This window comes from Rissa tridactyla, chromosome 14 (assembly GCF_028500815.1).
Source record: "Rissa tridactyla isolate bRisTri1 chromosome 14, bRisTri1.patW.cur.20221130, whole genome shotgun sequence".
NCBI classification, from domain to species: Eukaryota; Metazoa; Chordata; class Aves; order Charadriiformes; family Laridae; genus Rissa; species Rissa tridactyla.
The window spans coordinates 6,234,908-6,258,718 of record NC_071479.1 but is presented as its reverse complement, the minus strand read 5'-3'; the positions used below and the strand labels follow the sequence as shown (position 1 = coordinate 6,258,718).

At 44.6% G+C, this 23,811-nt stretch overlaps 1 protein-coding gene across 13 annotated transcripts in view; it reads right to left on the bottom strand.

The window, feature by feature from the left end:
- Positions 1-23,811, bottom strand: part of RALGPS1 (Ral GEF with PH domain and SH3 binding motif 1) — a 142,145-nt gene that overhangs the window by 101,721 nt on the left and 16,613 nt on the right. For 8 of the 13 annotated variants that reach the window (XR_008469284.1, XM_054220651.1, XM_054220646.1 and 5 more), the window contains exons 1-3: positions 17,161-17,281; positions 13,056-13,176; positions 2,450-2,549 (exon numbers count right to left, since the gene is read on the bottom strand). The gene's annotated coding sequence lies outside the window, so the exon portion shown is untranslated. Of the gene's footprint in view, positions 1-2,449; positions 2,550-11,376; positions 11,466-12,186; positions 12,283-13,055; positions 13,177-13,824; positions 16,684-17,160; positions 17,282-23,811 lie in introns of those variants that run through there. The other 5 variants (XM_054220647.1, XM_054220642.1, XM_054220645.1 and 2 more) reach the window with 5 other exon arrangements.

Below are 23,811 nucleotides of genomic sequence, written 5' to 3'. Positions count from 1 at the left end.
GAAACAATCTTTCTCTGTATTTATCTGAAGTAAAAGGCAGAACCAAAATTCAAACTCTACTCTCAAACACAGCAAAAACCACACTTCACATAGACACTGTATTTGGTGCATTTTGGGCATCTGTTCTAACTGCTAGCTTAAAAAGTTAAAAGCTGCCCTTTCATTAATGGTCCAACGACAATTAGCACAACGACACAGCACCTGCCAAAGTCCTTCAGTTAAACGTTCAACACAACACATTACGCTCTTATCTTAATCACTGAAAATTTTGTCAGCTAATACATCATGATGATATATCGGACTCGATGGGAGTCCACATAATCTCACAACTAAGACTGCACTCACATCCTAAACGATCTTATAGGGACCCACTAACAGACCGTAGGGCTACAATGAAATGGCTGATGACGCGACAAGGGGACAATTTTACAAGGCTTACTGAGGTGACCGCGTTCAACCCCATCCATTGCCAACCGCCACAGAGAAGGTCTTAGTACAGGATCTGCCTCTCACTTTGTCAGGTAAGCGATGCTTTGCGAGACGCAGATCTGAGAACCCAAGTGGAACCCTAAGAGCAAACTTATTAAGATGGGCATAAAAAAGCTAACATGGTTCAGACTCGCAGGATCGTACGGAAGAGACTGCTGAATACAAGCACCTGTTGCATTAAAAGAAAGAACTTTTCCTCCCAAATTAAATAACCACTATTATGCCTCTGGGGTGAAAACTAAAATACCTGACTATTTCTAATTATTATACCTAAATCAGCGGCTAGGGACAGGTTAAAACACCGACACCATACAGCCCCGTTTCACTGCGCAAAGAACTGGCACGCTGCAGAACGTTTATGCACACTTTAAGCAGACAGACAGCAAAACTTTTTCAGATACAGCATGCACGTAACACTAAGAGCAGAACCACTTGTGTCTGTCTGCACCTGTCTGAGCGTGTGCTCAGGCCAAGGACTGCTCCCAGCATCACCAACTCGGCTCAAGCTCCGGCTCTCTTTAAATGGAGAAAACAAAGAGCAGGGCTGTCCCCACAGCAGACACGGCTGAACCGCTGGGGATACGGCCACCTCCCCCTCTGCCTCCGCACCTCCGACCACACAACAGGGAGGTGCTGGAAAAGCAGCTGAGAACAAAACCAACCTCTTACTTGACTTCCTTGAGAAAGACGAGGCCTTCACCCCACCTGCCATCCCTAAAGGCCTTACATGACAAACAGCAACAACTCTCCCACCACGTCACGGGCACGCATGAAATCAGTGACTGCTTCAAATAATGACAGAACCCCTTCAGTTAAGCTAGTCAAGAAGCCATTTCCTTTATCTTGTGTCCTGATAAAATTAACTGATCTTTTGAGCACTAACAGACTGCAAAGTATTCCTAAGTCTGGAGTTGCTCCTGTTAATAGTCCTTAGAGATACTGAAGTGGAAAGCAATTTTCATGATGTGATTTCTTTAAAACGTGGCATTTACATCAAGGCCACAAAAATATTCTCATCTCCTCCTTCTCCGCCTTTCTGACTAGGCTTTCCAGTGTGCGGGGGCTCAAAAATGCTCTGAAAGGGGAAAGAAAAATCCCATATGTGATCTTGTATCCCGTCCAAGTTCAGTTTTACTCCAAGTTTTAACGTTCACTAAACCAAAAAGAGACAGAAGTGCTTTAATATCTGAATCCAAAAGCACTAACATACTTTAGCCCTTCAACATTCAGTACGTAGAAAAAGCTTTCAAGGTTAGATGCTTTCATTCTAAAAAGGACCGAAACAGATTTTTCCCCAAATGTTTAAAATATAACACAAGCATTAAAAATGCAGGTTTTTTTACTATGTGTGTAGGTTTCTCCAAGACTCACATCTCCTATGAAAAAGTACTTCCCTACACACCCATTTGTTTTGCTGCCTTGAGGAAAGTCATACGGAGCAATTATCCTTTCAAGTTAAATCCAAGAAAGAGTTTATAGTCTTATGAAAGTGATTTGAAGTATTTCCGCCCCTGCTATCGCAAAAGGTATTATCCTGCAAATTAAGTAACACTGGAGCTACTACTAAGCCTACTGTAACAAAAGGCGGTCAGACTACATACAGAAAGATATGAAAAACAATATAAAAGCCTGCTCCCCCATACTTGCAATATTTCATTCCAGTAAGATTAAAAAGAAATTTTTGAAATTCTGAAAGTCATCAAAGGTCCAATATGTTGGCAATAAAAGGTAAAAAGTCACCAAAATTACATATAATTTCTCGTCATAGCTTTTGCTTCTTAAAAATTCTTTCAACAGGTTAATCATTACAATGATGCATTATACAAACAGCGCTAAAAAAAAGGAAAACAGGGAAAACATCTTATCTGTTTGTACAGAAGGTTCACAGGTACATTGCAGTAGATCTCATCCATATACTGCCAGAAGCAAAGTGGATAAATCAGGATGCAAACATACATACCATCAGAAGTTGTCTGTTCTTCGTTGCCAACTTAACAAACTCATTTAGATACGTAGTTCTCTCTGAAGCAAAACTGAAGACAGTGCAAAAAAGGACTAAACTGGAAAAAACAAAATCCAAGAAACCACCATCAAAACTGAACACAAAAGAAACCACTATAGCCATTATTTTACCAGCATTTGTTAAATTTTGTCATCTATGGCACAGAAGTGACATTTTCTGAAAGCAGAAACTCCAATTTTACATTTCTGTTGTAATGTATGCATGTAATTCAGTTACAATGACCATAAGTTCATTCCCATTACTAGTTATCCAACTCACAAGAAAGTCACTAAAAGACTCCTAAGCACAGATACCACCTCTGGCCAAGGAAGACCCTATGCCCTAATTTCTGAATGCTAGCGGAGCAAACTGGGGAAGTTACTAACTGTTCACACTGCTCTCAGCAAATACGAGAATAACCATGTTAGCAACCACTGATGACCACTGTTCTTATGGATTTTCTTGTTGGAGGAAAAAACATCAGCTAGAGAGGCTTTTGATCAGACCTGGTACAGCCATTCTGGGCTCCAAAAGTTAACTGTCCTTGCTGATTTCAAACCTCATTTTCTTACTACTTTCATTAGTTCATTATGGTTTTCCTAATATCACTGATTCATGAGCTGACAGGCGCAGCGTGCTTTTAAGAGAACATACATTGGTATTCTGCCAAAAGATAACTGTTCTTTCTTATGCTTAAATTAGCTGCACAACTGCTTCAGGGTAGACAATTACAGAACACTAGGGCCCTGTCTGGGTACTGATAAACTTGGTTGGAACCAACAGAAACTACTAGCTGAGTTGTTTTTTTTAAAAATAAGTTTAGAATAGAGTATTTCAGTTGGAAGGTACCTACGAGGATCATCTAGTCCAACTGCCCGACCACTTCAGGGCTGACCAAAAGTTAAAGCGTGGTATTAAAGGCCATTGTCCAAACACCTCTCAATCACTGACAGGCGTGGGGCAACGGCCGCCTCTCCAGGAAGCCTGTTCCAGGGTCTGACCACCCTCTTGTAAAGAAATGCTTCCTAATGCCCCGTCTGAACCTCCCTTGACTCAACATTGGAACCATTCACGGAATCACAGAACAGTAGGAGTTGTAAAGGACCTCCGGAGATCATCTAGTCCAACCCCCCGGCCAGAGCAGGGTCACCCAGAGCAGGTGGCACAGGAACGTGTCCAGGAGGGGCTGGAATGTCTCCAGAGACAGAGACTCCACCACCTCTCTGGGCAGCCTGTGCCAGGACTCTGCCACCCTCACAGAAAAGAAGGTTCTCCTCAGGTTGACATAGAACCTATGTTCCAGTTTGTGCCCATTGCCCCTTTTCCCTGTCGCCGGGCACCACTGAGAAGAGTCTGGCCCCATCCTCTTGCCTCCCGCCCTTTAGGTATCGATAAGCATCGATGAGATCCCCCTCAGTTTTCTCTTCTCCAGACTAAACAGGCCCAGGTCTCTCAGCCGTTCCTCATCAGAGAGATGCTCCAGTCCCCTGATCATCTTCGTAGCCTCTGCTGGACTCTCTCCAGTAGTTCCTGTCCTTCTTGAACCGGGGACCCCAGAACTGGACACAGTACTCCAGATGTGGCCTCACCAGGGCAGAGTAGAGGGAGAGGATGACCTCTCTCGACCTGCTGACCACGCTCTTTTTAATGCGCCCCAGAACACCATTGGTCTTCTTGGCCACAAGGGCACATTGCTGGCTCATTCCCACATGTCCTGCCCCTGGATCCCAGGCAAAAGTGCTCAGCACCTCCCACTCCACTTCTTCTCCTCAGGAAGCTGTAGAGCAACGAGGCTGACCCTCAGCCTCCTTCTCTCCTAACTAGATAAACCCAGAGTCCTCAGCCGCTCCTCAGAGGACATGCCTTCCAGAATTTTCTATCAAACAACAGAATGGTTAGCTGTCATCAATCAAGATAAGAGAATGAAGAATACTGAAAGAATCTTGCTTTCTACTTCCAGCAAGATCAACAATATACTATTCCACTTATTGGCAATTGCCCCAGCCTAAGGACACATTTACAGTAGATGATATAGAGCTCCATATTCAATTCCGAATTGTTTTTCATCATTGCACTCATTTTCCTCTTTCTTCATTCAAAAACTATTCCTCCAGATGTTCACCATTAGAACATTTCTTTCCTTGATGAACCATGAACAAAGTCATACTCGGATGCTGTGGGCGTAGAGTACAAACCAGAGTACGTTAGCACAGTTAACGTACTGGAAGAGGAAAATGGGACTCTATTATGAAAACAGGATGAAACAATAACGTGGTTATACTTGTGCCCCTGTGTTTGCCTTCAGCCACTGATGTGAAACTTGTATCACCACCTACATCACATCCAGCTTCAGCCCAGAGGCTTGTAAGAGGGGGAGAAAGAAGTCCCATCTTTTTGTACTATCGCTAAATAAAAAGGCAATTAGCATCGCAGTATCTAAAACTGTATGTTGCTTGTTCTCCATATCTAGATATTTACATACCTCCCGCCCCCGCTAAGTTTCTTTTGTTTAGTATCATCATTCTAATACTAAAAACAGAAAAAAAGTAAATTTTCAAAATCCTTCTGAGTCTGAGCAACTGGCAGCTGTTTTGTCATGGCAGTGACAGAGCAGCCAGTCGGGATGGATTTCTAGAGGAGAATTCCTTTACATCCATGAAAGAAGCAGCTGCTGGGTGCTCTGTAGAGACTTGCTAAGTTAATGCACAAACCTCAGAAGCACTGCGCAACACTGGCGTAAAACCATTTAATTCCTGACTGACAGCATCTCCTCCCAAAAATTTAGTACATTCAAACACTACGTTATATCTTCACTTTCCTGAGTGCCCTGTCCAGTCAAGTATCACCTCTCAAACCCCTTTTCTCGTCCCCTCACATACGACTGCTGCCGAGTGGAAAAGGACCGCATCTCCCACAGTAAAGGCAGAAACGATGCATGTGAACCCCACTTCCTTCAGAAAACACCAATCTTTTGTATGCCATTCTGAGCCCTTTCATGATGTACAATGCATGCACAAACACACACGTGAGACGACGACTGAGCTGGCTAAACAGTCACAATGCTTTATAAGAAAAAGCTCTTTTCATTCCTTTTGAAATAATTCAACATTAGACCTTGGTGGCCATTTCGTATAACACGAAAAATTCTAAAGTATTAAAAAAACCTGCATTTAAATAATAATTGTGTACTAACAGTTTAGTAATTAAAAAAAAACCTTTAGGCTATAGAAGATTAAAAAGCCACTGCATTTATATGACCAATGATCCTCCTAAGCAAAAACTGCCTTGTGTATTCTCAGCATCCGTTTCACTGCAAAGTCCCTAATATATATCATTATGCTTTAGGCAACAGTACCACCTATAGATAAAATATGCCATGAACAATTTAGAAGTCTCATGCACATTCTTTTCTGCAAAACTTCTTATTATGGCTAATGAATAACAATGGAAGTGTAATGGAAATAATATTTATAATTTAGTACATAGATCCCTATATTGGTCTGTGACAAGATCCAATGACAATACACCTTTTGAAGGGAAACGGCACTCCAATGTTCAGTGCAGCAACTTACACCAGTCACTGTTCCTACCAGCACAAATACAGAAGTTGGGCAAAGTAAGCGTGTCCCAGACTCAGGATCACTAGACCTGTCAATCCTCACTAGATTGAAATACGATTTTAACCAAAACTACCATAAACATTAAGGATCTATGGATTAACTATGTGTTAACCCCACTGATCTACCTGACCAGAAACTGAAATCACTGAAATAGGTAAATATTCTTCAATAACACGCATTGTTCCTGAGCAAACAGGCTGAAAAGCTGATTCTTTCAGCACCTCCCAATAGCTGCCAAGGAATCAATCAGATTCAAAGTTGATTTCTCTGAATAAAATTGTCTCAACTCTCCTACTTCCACCCCTCTGGTGCACGTACACTAAAATGAGTTCTATCTCAAGGAAAGAAGCAGTTGCTGTGATGAGTTTAAGAAACAACTTCAGGATCCGGGTCCCAAACTCCCTGGGTTTTATGAATACTGATTTGATTTATACCTAACAGCAGGTTAAAAACAAGATACAAAGTTCAGGTCAGGCTTTTATGCTATGCTCTACTTGACTAGTCACACGGTACGCTAGACCCCCGCAGACTCCTTCTTCATAGCCAGGCTGCCCTACAACAGTCCAAATCCTGAATTTTCAAAATAACTTACTGTCGTAGGGCAACCTGGAAACAAACAAATCTGTGGCAACCACTACACCAAAAGGGTATGCTGACATCCTACAACTTGAATAAGAATGAGCTCTTATTATTTCTCAAAATTATAATGAACGCAAAGTCTCAGTCTTACAGTTTAAGAGCTGTATGCACAATCTTGGAACAGAAAGGCTCTTCCAAATGCTCCTGAACTGCCAAACTTTATTTCAAAATTACTAAATATCTCACAGGATCCTTAGTTGCTAAAACCATGGAAGAGTAGGGGGCTGACAACATAGGTGTGAATGTGCAATGCTATTTCCATCCTGATTACGTCCCATATCTTTACTATATCCACCGATAACTGAGTTCACTCTAATGACCATTTATTATATTTACAGGTTAACTATAAAGTGTTTCTTCTCCTCTCTCCATTCTACCGCCTCTACCATCATTAATGCATCAAGAAGTAAAGTAACGGTATGATCAACACTACTTGCATAAGAAAAGCAAACATCACAAAGTGATGTTCTACTAAGAACGATCTCAGGCTGGAAACCTAAACAAATTAAGACTAGAAATACAGTCCAGGGCTCTAATAATTACAAGCCATTTGAAGAACTTTGCATAGACTGTGGAATTTTACCCATGTCAGGAAATCTTTATATCTATGTTGAATTTATTTAATTATTTATTTAAATAAAAACGCAAAACAACCTCCTACAACAAGACTGAATAAGAATTTGAGTAAGTTTTATGACATACAGTATAGAAGACACCAGTGATTAGTACCAGAGTCCTCTCCTGTTTTCATGATCTATTAATTAATATAGGACACATATCGTAGACACATATCAATGAAAGCTGAAAATCACTTTCTTGAGCAACAGAAAGTACTAGCAACAGTACACAACTATACTTGGAAAGTGCCACCAGCACCGATAACATGAAATTGTCACTGCGAAGCCCAGACTCTGCAGTAAACATCCACAAGGAAATGGGAACCAGTAAAGCTTGTTAATTTGTCATACAAACACGGATTTGCTGGGAAATGGCAACGTGACTTAAGGGCTCTTTTAGCCTGCCTGGTGTGACAGTCCCGCACCACAGTGTTGCGGATACTCCTCCCCGAGTTAGAGAAAAGCCGCATCACGGTAAGTTATTAGCATCTGGAACCTATTTTCTGTTTCTGCAAACCGAGCTTTCCGTTTTCATTGTGAAACAGACAGAAATGCCTCTGAACTGAAGCAGTAATTTCTTGTCAAACACTGCATTCTGATTAAAATTCCTCTGCAAAACTAGCTGAAGTTTCATATTTAGCACCAGTCTCAAGATTAGAAGACACCCTGTCTGTCACACTAAACATGATTAACATATTTTGAAATAGTATATAAACAATATATGATAGAGAGGAACTAGTGAGGACTAGTATTTGCAATATTTGCCACAAAAGCATAACAACCTTTGCAGCTTCTGTGTCTTCCATCAAGTGTTTTTTTTTATTCAAACGTTTGAATTCAGCAGGAGCATCTCAAAGGTTTTACTATAAATGGAGAAGAAAAAAATAAAGTTGCATTTCTTAAATGAAGAATAATGACTACAAGCTACTCCAAAAAAAAAAAAAAGAAATCTAGCATCCTTTGCTGCCACTTGGAATGCCTCATTCCGTGTCAACCACAAAAACCTGTGGATTCTCCTCTCCGAACCTTATTTAATCATTTTCGAACACTTCAAAGTTTGCAACGCTCCACTAGGTGGCAGCGATTCTTAACTTATTACAGGCCTGTTTCCAAAGTGTCTTAAAAATTTTAATATGCAATTGTAACTCAGAAAAGAATATGTACTCATCTTTGATAGTTTAAGAAATGAAAATGGAAGAAATTGCTTTCTAGATTTCAGGGTTTTTATGCAATTACTCTGAGAAGCTGTTTTACACCATCCCTCAGAAAAATAATGGAAATAAATAAGAAACAAAGTGTCACAACTTGGTTGATGGGAAGTCATTCAGAAGACAACACTAGATTGCGCTGTACTGTCCTAAATCCTGAAGAACAGAATTTACTCAGGGCTAGACAATCTCCATGGATGACGCAGCTTCTCTGCACAACCTGTTCCAGTCTCACTGAAGTAAGAGTTTTCTTGTATTTAGGTGGAATTCCACGTGTTTTCCATGTACTCCATTTGATTTTAATTTGTGCCCATTGCCTCTTCCATTCACTGGGTACCACTGAAAAGATTCTGGCTCCATCCCCTTTCCATCCTCTTACCGCGGTATTTCTACACACGGGTGACGCCTCCCCTGAGCCTCTTCTTTCCCAGGCTCCGCAGCCTCAGCTCTCTCAGCCTCTCCTCTCACGAAAGATGCTCCAGTCCCTTAATCATCTTCGGGGGTCTTTGTTGGACTCATTCCAGTAAGTCCGTAACTTTCTTGAACTCTGGAGCCCAGAACTGGACACAGCGCTCCAGACACGGCCTCACCAGGACTGAGTAAAGAGGATGGATCCCACCCTACAACCTGCTAGGCATGTTCCTCCTGGTGCAGCCCTGCATGCTTTTCCACAGTATCACTGTAGCCAGCAAATAACCAGTAAGGAGGGGGGAAAAAGGAAAGACAAAAGTGAAGAGTGCCTTATTTGAAGACGAATGAAGCAAACTCCCTTTTCCTCCCCTTCCCACTTTTTCTTCGGACTAATAGCAGAGGTCGATTTACAAAAGTCCCAAGACCCTTCATCATTGACCAAGGAGCAAGAGTCTTTGTGTGAGGCACAATACAACAACAAACAAAACAAGAAGTTATACAGAGCTATCAGGACATGGGCAAATAGCATAAAACAAGAAACGGCCAGACTCGGAGACTACAACAATACAAGAGAACAGAAGAGGATTACTCTTCTGTGACACAAGCACTTGAGTTCCAAAAAATACTACAGCTTGCTTTCTTAGGAAAAACAGCGAGAAGTAAATTGGGAAACAGAAGCAAAAGCTTTTATGACTATTCATTTAAGCAAACAAAGTAATGGTTGCTATCCAGAACCAACCAGTTCTTCGTGTCTGAATCCTTTAGGCTGGCAACTAGAAAATTGCTGGGTAATGGACTTTTGAGCATTTGATGAGGCCTATTCTGAATATCCTTGACAAAGGGGACTACAGTTCCATTAGAAGACGACTTACTCTCTTTGGGGGAGGAAGGCAAGAGTGAGCGAGCAGAATCAGTGTGCTTGCCGCACAGGAGAGAGATTAGACGACCGAGAGAATTTGACTGTTAGGAGTCCCAGTGGAAACGGAAACAAAGATCAAAAATGATGTAGAAACTGACGCAACAGAGACGTTTATTATTTTGAGAGTATTTAAGTACACTGAAGACTTTATACAGTGTAAATATCTACTTATTTCAGTTAACACATTCCAGAAGCCAACTGTAAATCTGAGGCTCCTGTAGTAGAGAACTTAGGAAAAAGGTAGGCGTCCAGGAGCGGCTCAGAGCCCATTACTGGCTACAGGGCTTACAGCCACTGCACCAGCGGGGGCTGCTTCCAAGGAGGTGCAACGAGACAGAGCCTGTGCCAAAAAAAAGACACTGACAGAAACACTAAAGCCCAGCAAACAAGGGATGGATGATTGTGTTCCTTGCCTGCAAGTTTGTAGGAAGGAGTCGAACATTCCTGTATTCATCTTTAAACCCTCGGACCTAGGAAGGAACCTCCTATTGAGGAGACAGAGATGACGGAAGGAGGAAGGAAAACCAGAACTACACAACAGAAACTGCAAAACATTTACCCAGGTAGGTATGTGACAAAAGTTATTTGTATGTGTACTTTCTTATGCATGAGAGGATCTGAAGTCAGGAAAATGAGCCAGGGACAGGTACAGATGGGGATTAAGAAACACACGCGAGAAGGGAAAGAATTTATGTAGCAACTAGAAACATGCCAAAAACAGATCCTGAAGGGCAGAAAGATCAGCAAGAAAATTACTTATGTGAGAATATGACCATGTAAAAAAAGCAAAGAAAGTGACAGCATACCAGTGAAGGAAAAAAGATGACTCGGTCTGCCTCTGCTACAGAGCAAGGAGCTGTGTAACGACAGGACAGCCAGAACGCAAGAGAAGGAAAACAGCCTCACCAGAAAAGAGTCAGGGAGGTCGGATGGACCGATCACCAAAGTTCAAAGGCACTAGAGGTTTAGAATTTTCACAAAAAGCTATCTGGAATTTTCAATCCAAACAAAGAGAAACAAGTCAGTGATGCTGCTCAAGAACCACCGAGATAAATAATCATCTCAAAAATGGTACTAGAGTAAAACGTTGACGGGGAAATGGGGGGAGTGTGGAAACCCTGACTAGTGAAAAACCCCCACAAACTTACATAGTGGAAATGAAAAAATAGAAAGAAAATAAGAACAGTCCAAAGCCAACCTGGCGGGAAGTCTGCAACAGATATTAAATACAAAGATTAAATAATTCTTTTGTCATGTAAATAACTGCGTGCTGTGGGAATAGTTCAGAGATGAAGAATAAGCAATACACAGCCCAGAATTATAGAAGTCTGTCCTTTAAAAGAAAAGAAAAAAAGCTGAGACTAAAAGTGTGGAAGAACAGCACTGTTAATGGAAGTAACTATAAAGAAGTGGAAAACACAACATCTAATACAGGAATGAATGCAATGAATGCTTTAAACAGTATACTTACTAGAGCTGGTAATCTAGGCAGCTAAATAATTTCCCGCCGCTCTAGATCAAGAATTCAATCTGCTTAATTTTACTGATTTCCAAATACTCCTAGATGACAGAAAAACTATTTCAGCAGAACATTTATATTCCATATGACAGAATCCCTACAGTTCACCGAATGCAACATGGCTGGCCATTTACAAGCCACATACGCATCAACTTCAGAAAAGCTCCATCCTCTCCAAACTGGCTCTCAGGTGCACTAGCAGGTACGTGGTACCCGCAGCTTTTCAGGGCAGTAGCAGACATGGGAGGAAAAAAAAAGCAATCTCCCCAGAGGTATGAAGATGTGTGTTTATAGGAGGGAGGGAATGTTGGCACAACAAAGCCATGTCTTGGACCCTGCTGAGGTTAAAGTATCATATCTTAGCCTTTGGATAAAGAAAGCCTTTAACGCCTTGATAGTCGTACTGTCAAGTTTGAAAACAAGATTAAAGCATCAGCTACCCATGTGCTAAACTGAAAACTAATCCAATGTAGATATAATATAGAAATGCACATTCCAAAATTTTCAAATACTGGGTGAAAGAACCTGAACATTTCATGCGTACAGGTCCCAGAGACAATTATTCAGTTAGCTAAAACACTTCCCAAGAGCATCAGACTACCAATTTCAGTTGTCTCAGGCTTCCTCTAGACTTTGACAGTAAATCTAGCACAAAAATCTACCCCATGCATCTCAGAAGACTGGTGTAAAGTGAAGTGGTCTAGAAACAATCCTCATTCCAAACAGATGACTGTGTGAAGACGTCTTGACTGTAATACACACAGCAATTCAAGCAGGCTATCAGACCAGATTCTCCAATCTAGTCTTCCACTGACACTTTTTCAGAAGTAATGTCCTTCAACTGCTGGTCTTACTTTCCTGGAAGAGTGAAAGAACACTATACTGCTATTTCAGTGGCCACTTCTTTCCCATAACATAGTTGGGGAGTTTTGCTGTGATGCACTACATTACTTTATCTTAATCCAGACTACATGCAGTTGACATTCTGCAGGTGTCACCCTTACAAATGCAGCTCATGCAAAAATAATAATAATAAAAAATATCAACTTTTATAACCATATAAACCTATATTTACCCTATGTTAACTGGCAATTACTTCACATAAATGAAACGAGAACACAAACTCCACCTTAACAAATTCTAAGAAACAGAATGAGAAGAAAGCACTGCTGCATAATGTCGAAGGGAACAAAGTGAAAAATACTTTTAGGTTAGCAACAGTAACCACAAAAGCAATACTTGTCCTTAACAAAGAACAAATAATAAATAAAACCCCACAAGTTAGGAACCCAATACCATCTTGATCCACATCAAGACAGAGCTGCAGCTCCCCCTCCAGCAGAAGTTCTCCCTCAAAAGCCATTACCCTTCAAGCAAGTCTGCTGCCTTGCATAGCTTAGAAGGACAAGATACACATCTAGGAGAGTTATACTTTAGAAGAATCTCAATACAACAGTCACAGGAAAAGAAATATATACCTGCTGTATTACAGTATAATACTATCATGACTCTAACGCGACTCTAGGTTCTCTAGCCAGAAGAGAACTGACAGACACTTCTGTAATCTCTGGTATCAAATGTAAGTGAAAACAGGAAAATACCTGTTACTTTAATTACAGCTGGATACTTACAGTAGAATAAGGTAGTTCTGCACTCAATCAACCCATTTTCCTGCACACCACCATCAGTCCATTGTTGGGTCTGGCTCTGGCTATTCAGCAGGTTTCTCTCTTGTTTAAAAGCATGACATTCCTGTAAATTAGCAGGAAATAGGGTTACGGTGACATTTACGATATAACTCAGTTCTTCTCATACTGTGCATTCCTCATTTGAAACATGCACTCTGGTATTTTTATTCTTAGCTCTCCCTCCCAGCTTCAATGGCTAGTTCCCCATTCTACTTTCATTGGTATGTGACAAATTCCAAAACTCAAAAGAACTAAAGAATACATCACAGATGGAAAAGTAACATATTAGGAATTTCGTAACTAAATATTCTCCAAATATGTACCTGTAACTCTTCCTCACTCTGTCTATCAACACAACCTTCTAGCTGATACGTGTTTGCCTACTGGTTTTAATCACTTCTTTTAAGGAGCTTCACGATGGTAAATGCTACTCATTCTCACTTCTTTTTCCTCAAGACTTAACTAAACAAAGCAGAATGGACTCAAAACCAAATACAATCACACTTCTTTCTCTGTATCGGCAAATTAAGCCACAGTTCTTCCACCAAACATGATCAGCAACAAACCTGAGAAAATACTATTTAGGTAACTCCCTTCGGTGCTATTTAGACATAACCCATCCCTTATACCAACTTTGTAACAGAAAAGAAAATTATACATCAAATAAGAAGAAAATTATCTCAAAGACAGATACTTTCATGTGGAAACTGACCTGCCCATGTTCCTTTGATGAAGTTAAAAATCACTGCAGATCACACAGTGTTACTACCGTGCCTCCACTTTATTCTTCTATTGTTAAGGAACCACCACTTAACAAAAATGTGTATCTTCTAGTCTTTAAATACACTAGTCCCTATGGGCATCAAAGAAAGATATCTTTTGCTGGAAAAGTAATATTCTCTTCATACACCCCAAACTCATCCAAACTCCGAGCATACAGCAGGCACTCCCTGCATGAGCAAATGATCCTAGTTCCTAAAAGAATCAAAATGACAAGTTCTGAATGAGTTAGCATCCACTTAGGTATTTCAACCAAAATTACAGACATAACGCATGTTCGCATCCCATCTTAGCTTCGTCGGTCAGATTTGTTCCCTGGCAATTAAGTTTTTGCTTTGTGTGTGTGCCTGTGTGCACGCCCCATTGTGTCTACTTCTTTCACTCCAAACAGCTTTGAGAACTAACTTTCTAAGTAAAATTTTGATACATCTGAAAAAATTGCCTTTGCAAACTCTGTGCTGGCAGTCTCCAGTGTATCTGAACTTTTAAACTAGGCAGCATTAATTTTCCCTCTTCCTCCACCTCCCGCATGCTATTAATCATCAAAGGTCATTTAGTACTGAAGACAGACATCAATTAGGAAGACAGAAAGAATTTATCAGGAAGAGATACACCTGATCTCAGCAAACAGAAGCCCATGAAGAGGTTAACAAACAGGGAAAATAACAGCCACTTGTTGGAAAAAATCCATCAATATTTGGAATCCTGCATTAAAGAAGACCTCTGCATCTTGCCACAAAATAACGGAACAACTTCTTATGAGACTAACATTCCATACTTAAACTAGTTTACTTTCTTAGTTAAAAATACCTGTACTTAGGAGTGATACTTCTAAATATCTATTTCTGACTGCTTATGAAATTAACAGATGTAGTCATTAAAGAAAATAATCGAAAGCAGCATAATTTAACTGTGTTATTTAAGCAGTCTTCTTTCCTTTGGTAAAAGGATCAGCTATGCTTTGCTAAAAGACAAGAGTGGAGTCTACATTGACATACCATTTCTAGAATTTTTTATTCAACATTTAAAATTTGGAAACATTAATTGGTGTAAAAGAACAACACCTAAACCCTTCCACTACTCATTTTTTTGTCACTTGAAGATGGCAATCGGAAGATAAACCTAAAGATATTAAAATAATATTAAACCAAGCATTAGTTTGTTGAAATAAGAGAATTTTCTTGAAAGCCTAATGTAGTTTCAGAAAACAAATCTGGCTGAAGACTGTATCTAGCATATTGCCCAGGAAACAGAATATAAATGACATAAAGGCCAACTGAAAGTTAGTCTTTCGTTGACAAAAAACAAGAGCAAGCTCAGATGCAAGAGGAGAGGCTGAGAGAAATGCATTTGTTAATCTTAAAATGACCACGCTCGGGACTGATCTTGTTGCTGGCTTTAACTGCCTAATGGGAAATTACAGAGAAGATGAAACCAGACTTTTCTCCGAGGCAAGCAATGAAAAGACAAGAGGCAAAAGAGACAAGTGACAGGAAGGTAAACCCCAATCACATATCAGGAAAAAAAATATTCACAACAAAAATGCTTAGGCATTGGAACAAGTTGCCCAGAGAAATTCAAAACTCAGGGAGACGCTGAGCAACCTGCTCTAAACTGGCCCTGCTTTGAGTAGGGATTGGGACTAGATTATTTGTGGTGATTCCTCCCAATTTACATTATTCTATGACTACAGTCATTCCTTATTCTAAAAGCTGTATGTTTTCCTTGACATCAATTCAGTCCAAGCTAGAGTCTGTGAATACCGAAGCATACTGATCCATATCCCACCCTAAACGTCTTAGTCTAAGTTTTGCACGGTTGTTTGAGAAGCATTTGGACAACGCTTAGATGTATGGGTTTACTTTTAGATTGCCCTGTGTGGAGTCAGGAGTTGGACTCGATGATCCTCGTGGGTCTGTTCCAACTCAGGATATTCCGTGATTCTATGTTACAGCACTATTGTGTCTAAACTTCTACTCACAGCGATTTAAGCTGTAAGAGATCATTAAAATCACTTAGCCTGATCTTCAGTTTTTAGTGACAGATCTTTAAATTTCACCCAGTTGTTTGTGTGTTGGCCTCAAAAATTTATCTCAAAATGAACACAGGATGTTTTTCCTGAAAGATAACAGGGCCATCGAAGCCTCCTGCTTTCTTGCTCCAGAACTGCATCCTGATTTCTTATTTAAAGTGTTTCGGCTTCAGTCACATTTGTTTGTACTCTGAACATAACTGCAGCCGTACCAGGAGAACCTGATGATCTGTGCAAGGCAGCTTCCAAACCCCACTTTGAAAGCATCTGTTGGGCACAAAAGGCACAGATTGCTACATCCAACTCTAAGGTCTTTAAGGCAAGGAATATCTTTCTACAATGTAACAGGGACCAACCCAGATTTAATATTTTTTCAATAATAAATAAGACAAGTGCCTACATATGTTCCATTTTCTTGGGTCCCAAACAAGAGAGCAAAGACAACGGGCGTGCTGCAGTTCTACAACTGAGAATTTCAGCAACGGTTCCTTCTCTGCTACACGCCAAAACCTCAGACGTACAGAACCTGCTGGAGTCAGACCAAAAATCACCCGAAGTGATCTGAAAACAGACCTCAGCCAACCGAGGTTCTTAACAGCATCTGCACAAAGTCATTCCCATGATATGCTAATAGATTTCAAATTTATTCCAAAACTCCAGCGTAGGCCGTGGCCAAACCCGGCGGTTCTCGCCTGCAGCCGGTACCCGACACACCGCGCACGTCCCGCAACGGTCACCCGCGTCCCACGAGCGCGCCGTCCCGCCCCGCGGACCCGCACGGACGGCGAACGCGAGCCGGGACGGGCGCGGGGCTGCGCGGCCCCGCACCAGCGCGTTAGGCGGCTGCCCGCGCACCGCCCGCGGCGAGGGGCCGATCCCGGAGCCACCCTGCCGGCCCCGCCGCCGGAAGGCCGCGCGGCGGCCCCGGGGACCCGCAGGGAGCGGCGCGGCGGACACGGCCCCTCCGCCCGCGCACCTGCCCGCGGGCCGCGCCGGGCCCGAGCGCCGCCGCCGGCAGAGCCGGGCTGCGCCCCGCGCCGCGCTCGCCGCCGCTCCGGAGGGCCGGGCGGCGCGGACACCACCACGAGCGGCGCGGCCCCGAGGGTGGGCTCCGGCCGGGCCCGTCGCCGCAGAGCTCCGCCCGCAGCGGGGACGGCGGCGGAGGGGAGGGCTGCGGCGGAGGGGCCCGCAGCCCGGCGGGCGGGGGGACCGGTGCCACCTGCCACCACGCCTCACCTGCCCGGGGACGGTGGCCCCAGCGTCGCTGCGGCTGCCCCCGCCGGCACCGGGGCAGGGGCGCCCCCAGCGCCGCCGCCCGCCGGACCGAGCCCCGCCCGCCGCGGCCGCCGAGGACGAGGCCCAGGCCCGGCCGGGGGGACCGAGGGGAGGGGCCGGGGCGCGCCGGATTGACGGGCCCGCCGGCCAATCGCCGCTCCGCTCGGGAGCGCCCACCAATGGGCGCGGCGCGGGGCGGGAGCGCGCGAGCGCGCGGCCACTGCGCAGGAGCCGCCGCCGCCCGCAGGTGCGCGGGGACGGGCCGGAGGGGGGACGGAGTCGGGTTCGGGTTCGGGGTCGCGGCCCAGGCAGCAGCTCCCGGGGACGAGCCGGGCCGGGCCGCGGGCGCTGTGGTTCTGCCGAGCCGCGGCCGGTCCAGGCGGGTGCGCGCGGGGACGAACGGCCCGTTCTCTGTCGGCGCGTCACCTGCTGCAGCGCGGGCGGGATCTCGCCTTTCCCCAAACAGAACCAGCAAATACCAAAAACCCCGGAGCGAAACCCGGGCTCGGGTGCGCGCACGAGCCCCCGCGCCGCCGCCGTGTGGCGGTGACAGAGCGCGCTGCCCCGCGGCGGTGAGGCGGGGCTCCGGGGGCTCCTGGAGGTGCTTCAGGGCGAGGACGTCGCCGCCCCCCGCGGATGCGGCCCGGTGGCGGCGGGGAACGGACGGTGCCTCTTGCCCCGGGCCGCAGCTTCCCCCAGCGGCGAGGCGCGCTCGGAGCCCCGCGGGCGGCGCCGCCGGGAGGGCGTTTGCTGTGGGCTCGGTGCTCCTGCCCGGCTGCCCCTGGCCCGCCGCCGGCCTGGAGGGGCGTGCGGGAGGGAGCAAAAGCCGAGCGAGGGTACTCGGAGCTGAGCCGTGTCCAGAAAACATCGCGGAGCTGCCGTCCCAGTCTCCTCCTTATTAAAGGTCTCCAGGGACCGTCAAATCCAGAGCAGTGTAAACACCTTCGGACATCCCAATTAAAAATGTATGAGCTTCATTTCCGAAGTAGAAAGATTCATTTTGAGAGTAAACTATAAAAGGAACTTTAAACATAGATTTGGGATCTGGTTGTGAATACTGATGCTCACGACTCCCAACAGCCACATCAAAGCCAAATGCACTAGGCGGAAAGGTATTTTCCCTGCGTTTTCCCCACCCCTCCCCAAATGGCTGAAGAATGAAACTTAATTACATACGAATCTCCAGTCATTTCATAGGCACAGGCTGTTCTTTACTTATTAGCGTTTGCTCTATTGGTACTGCTCAGCTGCATACACTGTCCTCTAAAACTTCCAGCATCAGCTCCCAGGAGAACAAGAGTACAGGATTCTCTGGTGAAATGTTTTCCACTCCACCCTATAGCACTATGCCGGGACATTAAAACAGCTACAGTTCATGGGCTACAGTCCTCTTAAAAAAAAAAAATAAAACGTATGGTATGTTTGTGGTATATATATGGTAAATATGTGGTATTTCCACAAGGATTCAGGAAAAAAAATCTGGAAGCTAGTTACTTCTTGTCCTGATAATGGTGAGATTCTAAGTCAGAGTTTCCGAACCGAAGCTCTAAGTACTGCAGTGATACTGTCCACTGCCTCAACGGGTCTTGTGCACTACAGCAGGACACTCGGAAATCCCGTCCGTAAACACTGCCCTGCTAAGAATGGAATTACTCAGCCGCTGCTCCCGTTGAAGGTGTCATGATAAACAAAGACTAGAAACTTCTTTTTAAATTCTGTTGGCTCTCGGCTATGTACAGCAGCCTGAATTATCCCTAGGTAACATATATTTTAAAAAATTGGCCAGCACCCTCTGGTGGAAAAAAATGCAGAGACAAGATTTAGGGTTGTACTGTACTGAGTTACTTGAAAAGGCTGGCAAAATGCATAGCCAAATAATGTCCCTTTAGACAATGCTATTAACCATATAATTGCCAAAAATTTTAATTAAATGTTTCTGTCTTTAGTTCATCTGACATTTGATTGAATGTTCAATTTAATTTTTTCCTAAATCCATGCACAGTGCAATTGTAATTTGGTCTTTCAAATAGTTACTGAAATGTAGCATCCGTGGGATCGGGCTCCATATTTTCTGTGTGATTATTGCTGAAAGAAAATAAATTCTGTGATATGTCATGTTCATTGGCTATCCTGGCTTCCTCTCAAGTTGTTTTCAAGAAGTTTGCATTATGAAAAATTAAACAATGTGGAGGGTGTTTGCGTGCGCACAAAGTCTTTCTCCATCTTTCTTATAAGCCCCTTGAGGGACTGGAAGGGGCTGGAAGCTCCCCGGAGCCTTCTCTTCTCCAGGCTGAACCCCCCCAGCTCTCTCAGCCTGTCCCCACAGCAGAGGGGCTCCAGCCCTCCCAGCATCTCCGGGGCCTCCTCTGGCCCCGCTCCAACAGCTCCGTGTCCTTCTGCTGGTGGTGCCCCAGCGCTGGAGGCAGCACTGCAGGGGGGTCTCCCCCGAGCGGAGCTGAGGGGCAGAACCCCCCCCTCGCCCTGCTGCCCACGCTGCTGGGGATGCAGCCCAGGCTGCGGGGGGTTCTGGGCTGCCAGCGCACGGTGCCGGGGCGTGTTGAGCTTCTCACCCACCGACACCCCCAAGTCCTTCTCCTCGGGGCTTTTCTCCATCCCTCCATCCCCCAGCCTATATTGGTACCGGGAATTACAAATTATTATAAATAACTTAATAATAGCATTATAAATAAAAAAAGATGTACTGGCACTAGGCAAATAAGTACAAATTGACACTGAATTGTCAGTAGTTAAATCCAAAATTAGTATTCCATTTAGAGTAACAGAACTTTGCGTCTCTTAAAGGGTTTTGAGAGAACCTCTGTTCCTTTTTAATTCTGCTCTCTTCTGGTACTTATCCCAGCCCCACATTAGGCTTTGCACGGGAATGGCCGCATCTTTCCTGCACTGGCTCTGCTACATAAATAGTAATTTCCAGCAACGGAGATACATAGCAGTGCCATATCCTGTAAATCTTTATATTAGGAGAACATCTATGCAGAATAGCTAGAGTAGGTTTAGAATAGTGGATACTAATAAAAGAAAAGGTAAATCCCTGCTTATAATATTGATTCTACTGAAATTACAGGCATGGTTTTGGGAAGCAAGTTATACTGTGTAGAAGAGCAGAAAAAATGAACCAAATGAAAGCGATCCTGATAAGCAGTTCAGGCTTAGGGTTATCTTGAATCAGGAAGTTCTGGTTTTTATTTAGAATGGTGAACGATTAAGTATATTCAATAACCAAACTTGTGTGTGTGCATTTGTCTGTCAGCATTGCCTGAAACGGATTGAGAGAAAACCTTTTTCAGGCTTTACCAAATTGGTGCTTTGGAAAAAAGTTACTTTAATTTATGCAAGACAATTCTTTTATTGGACATCTCTGCTGAAATAGCCTAAAGTGTTTTCCAAGTTATTAGGGACAAACTCTAAACAAGCAGATCAGTTGAAGTTTAACCACACGTACTGTACTATGGCACTGTAATTATTGCCATGGATTGCAACTTTAAACAAATAGGAGCTACCCAAGGTCAATGGCGATTCCGTGGGGAGAACCAGATGCAGTTGCAATCCTACGCAGCCAAAATGCTGCGTAAGGTTAGCTAGACAAAAGGGAGTTTAAAAAAAAAAAAATAATTTCAAAGTGTTAAGTGCAAAGAACATCAGAATTATTCTGATGGTCTAGAGACATTTTTTAAATCTTAAAATGATCTGATGTACACCACCACAATTGCTCTTATTTCCACATCTTCATGTGGACAACACAGAGAGGAGGGGTCCTTTGAAGCCAGCAGCCAGTTTACGGAGACAATTGACCTACGTCATCTCATACCTGAGCACAGTGGAGCTCCCCGTCCTTGTATCACGGGATTTTTCCATTCTATAAAAGGAGAGAACCCAGTCTTAAGAAAGACTTTTCAGATACTGTAGTCTTCTGAGGTATTGGATAGCTCTTGATGTGACAGACACTGTATTTTACATGGCGTGAAAAAAAAACCACATCATAATTTCAGCTTTATTTGACTGTCCTGAAAAGTTTTGACTTGTTAAACCTACAGTTTTCTAATCTTGTTGCTTTACTCATACGCCTTCATCGCTTTCCCAAGTTTTCTCTTCCAAAAGCAATTGTGTATCTTCACTTTTAAGAGCCTTTCCATTAATCCTCAACATACCTGTTTTCTTATCCTCACATTTCACTTATATCTAGCCAGGGTCACTGTCCTTTGCCTGCTTACTATGTTTTCAAACAAGCACCTTTGTACTTTCTCTGATACTACCTCACACTGATGAGTTCTCCATCGATCTTGCAAAATCGCCTCCAAAAATCATCCTTCAAACCCCTCCTTTGTTTCAATGCCAGAAAAAGCCCACTGCGGGTGACCGCAGCCTGCCCCTCGGACCAACGCCTTTATCTTTTCCTCTCCTCTCCGTCTGCTCTTGCGCAGTGCGAGGCGTTTGGGAAGCGATAGAGGAACATCCGTCTTGAAGGGGAGCCTAACGGCCCGTGCCACGGCAGCACAGACGGAGGGTTCCAGACCCTGTACGGCCTTTGGGAGCCCTGTTACACCCTGTCTTACAGAACGTCTTCCCCGATACTGCTGTACCCTTTTTTACTGATGCCGGAACTTAAGACGTTTGGCAGAAAGGGAGATCTCTGGTGCCCACTCAGCACCACGAGCTCCTCCACACGCAGTTCTTGCCTAACTGGAAACCAAGCTCAGCGTGCACGGTGGACGTAGAAGTAGGAACCTTCATAAAAGTACAACTTTTCTCTAATGCTCTTGACCAAACTCCGCTACGTGCAGGGACGGGTGGCCAGGACCCGTAGTTTACTGCTATCCATAGTGGCATATTTTCATTTTGCTAGCGCCACAATTTTGTGCTTTTCAAAATAATACAATTTTAAAACGTACCCTCCAAAAAAGTGCAATTTAAAGAAATGAATGTTTTACTTCATTAACAATTTAAGTTACTTTTGTAATCCCCAGTGCCACCCGCGCTATAGGGCACACTGTGCGGATGCTGTGCGCACGCTCGGCACGTGTCGCTCTGATGGTGCAGACGCACGCCCTGTTCTTACTGAAAACCACGTTTCCAGCAGCACCAGGCCGGTACCGCCTCTACCGGAAAGACATTCCCACTTCCCTTCCCTCATCGCCCTGTAAAAGTTTGGTGCCCTTAGGAACGGCATCTGTTCTAACGGGTAAATTTACCTAGAACTTAGGTTATACTTGCATAGCATTGTAAACAAAATCCAGAATGTCCGTTTTGCTTGACTGAAGCAAGTAAAAAGCAACGTCAAGGAGGAAACTTTGCACTTGCCTTCAAGCAGAAATAACCCGGCGATGCCGGGGGCCGCGCGTGATGCTGCCCTGCAGCCCCTTCCGCAGACTCGCACCCTAAAAGCGCTTTCCAGAGGGTGCCCGGCGCCGGGTAACCCCCCGGCAGCACCCGGCCCCCAGTGAGGCGATGCGGGCGCCGGCAACGCGCTCGTGGAGGGTCGCGTCAGCTCCCACCCTGCCCCATTCACGAGTCTGCACAGGGGATGCGACGGTGTCGCGGGTCTGTGGGCAGAGACATACCGTGAAGGAAACAGCGAGTCTTTTCCGCAGGGACCGGTGAGCAGCTTGGCTCTAGCGGTTAACTGCTCCAGGCTCCACGGACATGGCCTTGCTGCAGCCTATTTCTAACCTCGATGGCTCCCTGGCAGATGAAACGATTCTACCGACTCCAACAAAACCAAACAGCACAAAAAGGTGTGGAGGGGAATATAAGCAGTCTGCTACGGTCCGCCTCTGCCTTCCAGGTAAAACCAACGTTACGTTTATTCCCCTCCTGACAGTCATGTCTTGTTTACCCCATTCTGCATTACTCGAGTTTCCAGGGGATTTGAACAGATGTTTTGCTAAAACTTTGTCATTCTGAACCTGCCCGGAGGGTCCCAGGGCACCAACCAACCGACCCCGCCACCCCCAGAGCCAAACCCAGCCAAGATCGCGACATCCCTCTGCTGCCTTAGCGTAAAATAAACTCCCTTTGCTGCCACGCGAGTTTAAAACTCATCTAAATTTAATTCATCTTTATTATAGAACAGAAATCTTTGCCGGCATACACCTCACACACAATGAAAAACTGGCAACGACGTTGGCAAATTTTACCCAAACGTAATAGTATCGGCAGTGGTTTTATGAATATAAAGCAAAAATTGTTTGTGCGAAGTTGCCGCAGGAAGGATGAGCCTACCCCAGCAGAGCAGGGCGAGCGTACGACCCGGCGCAGAGACACCGCCAGCCCGGGGAGCTGCCGGCAGCGGCCGCAGCCAGGGCTCTGCCACGGCGGCTCCCGCCAGCCCCGGGAGCTGCGTCCTGCGCCCGCCGAGAGCAGCACGGGCTCTGCTCCCGCGCCTGGCACAGCGCAGCGCGGAACGCTGCCGGGGAAATGAAACGCTTCCCCCCGAACCAACGGGCTCGTCCCTGGCCTGCAGCGAAACGCGCTGCCGCCGCCCGGCACGTTTCTTGTTTTGCTGTGGGAGTTGGAGCCGGGGTTCTGGAGCACAAAACCCAGACGAGCATCTGCCCAGAACTAAATGTGGGCAAAAAAGAGAAACCTCAAGAG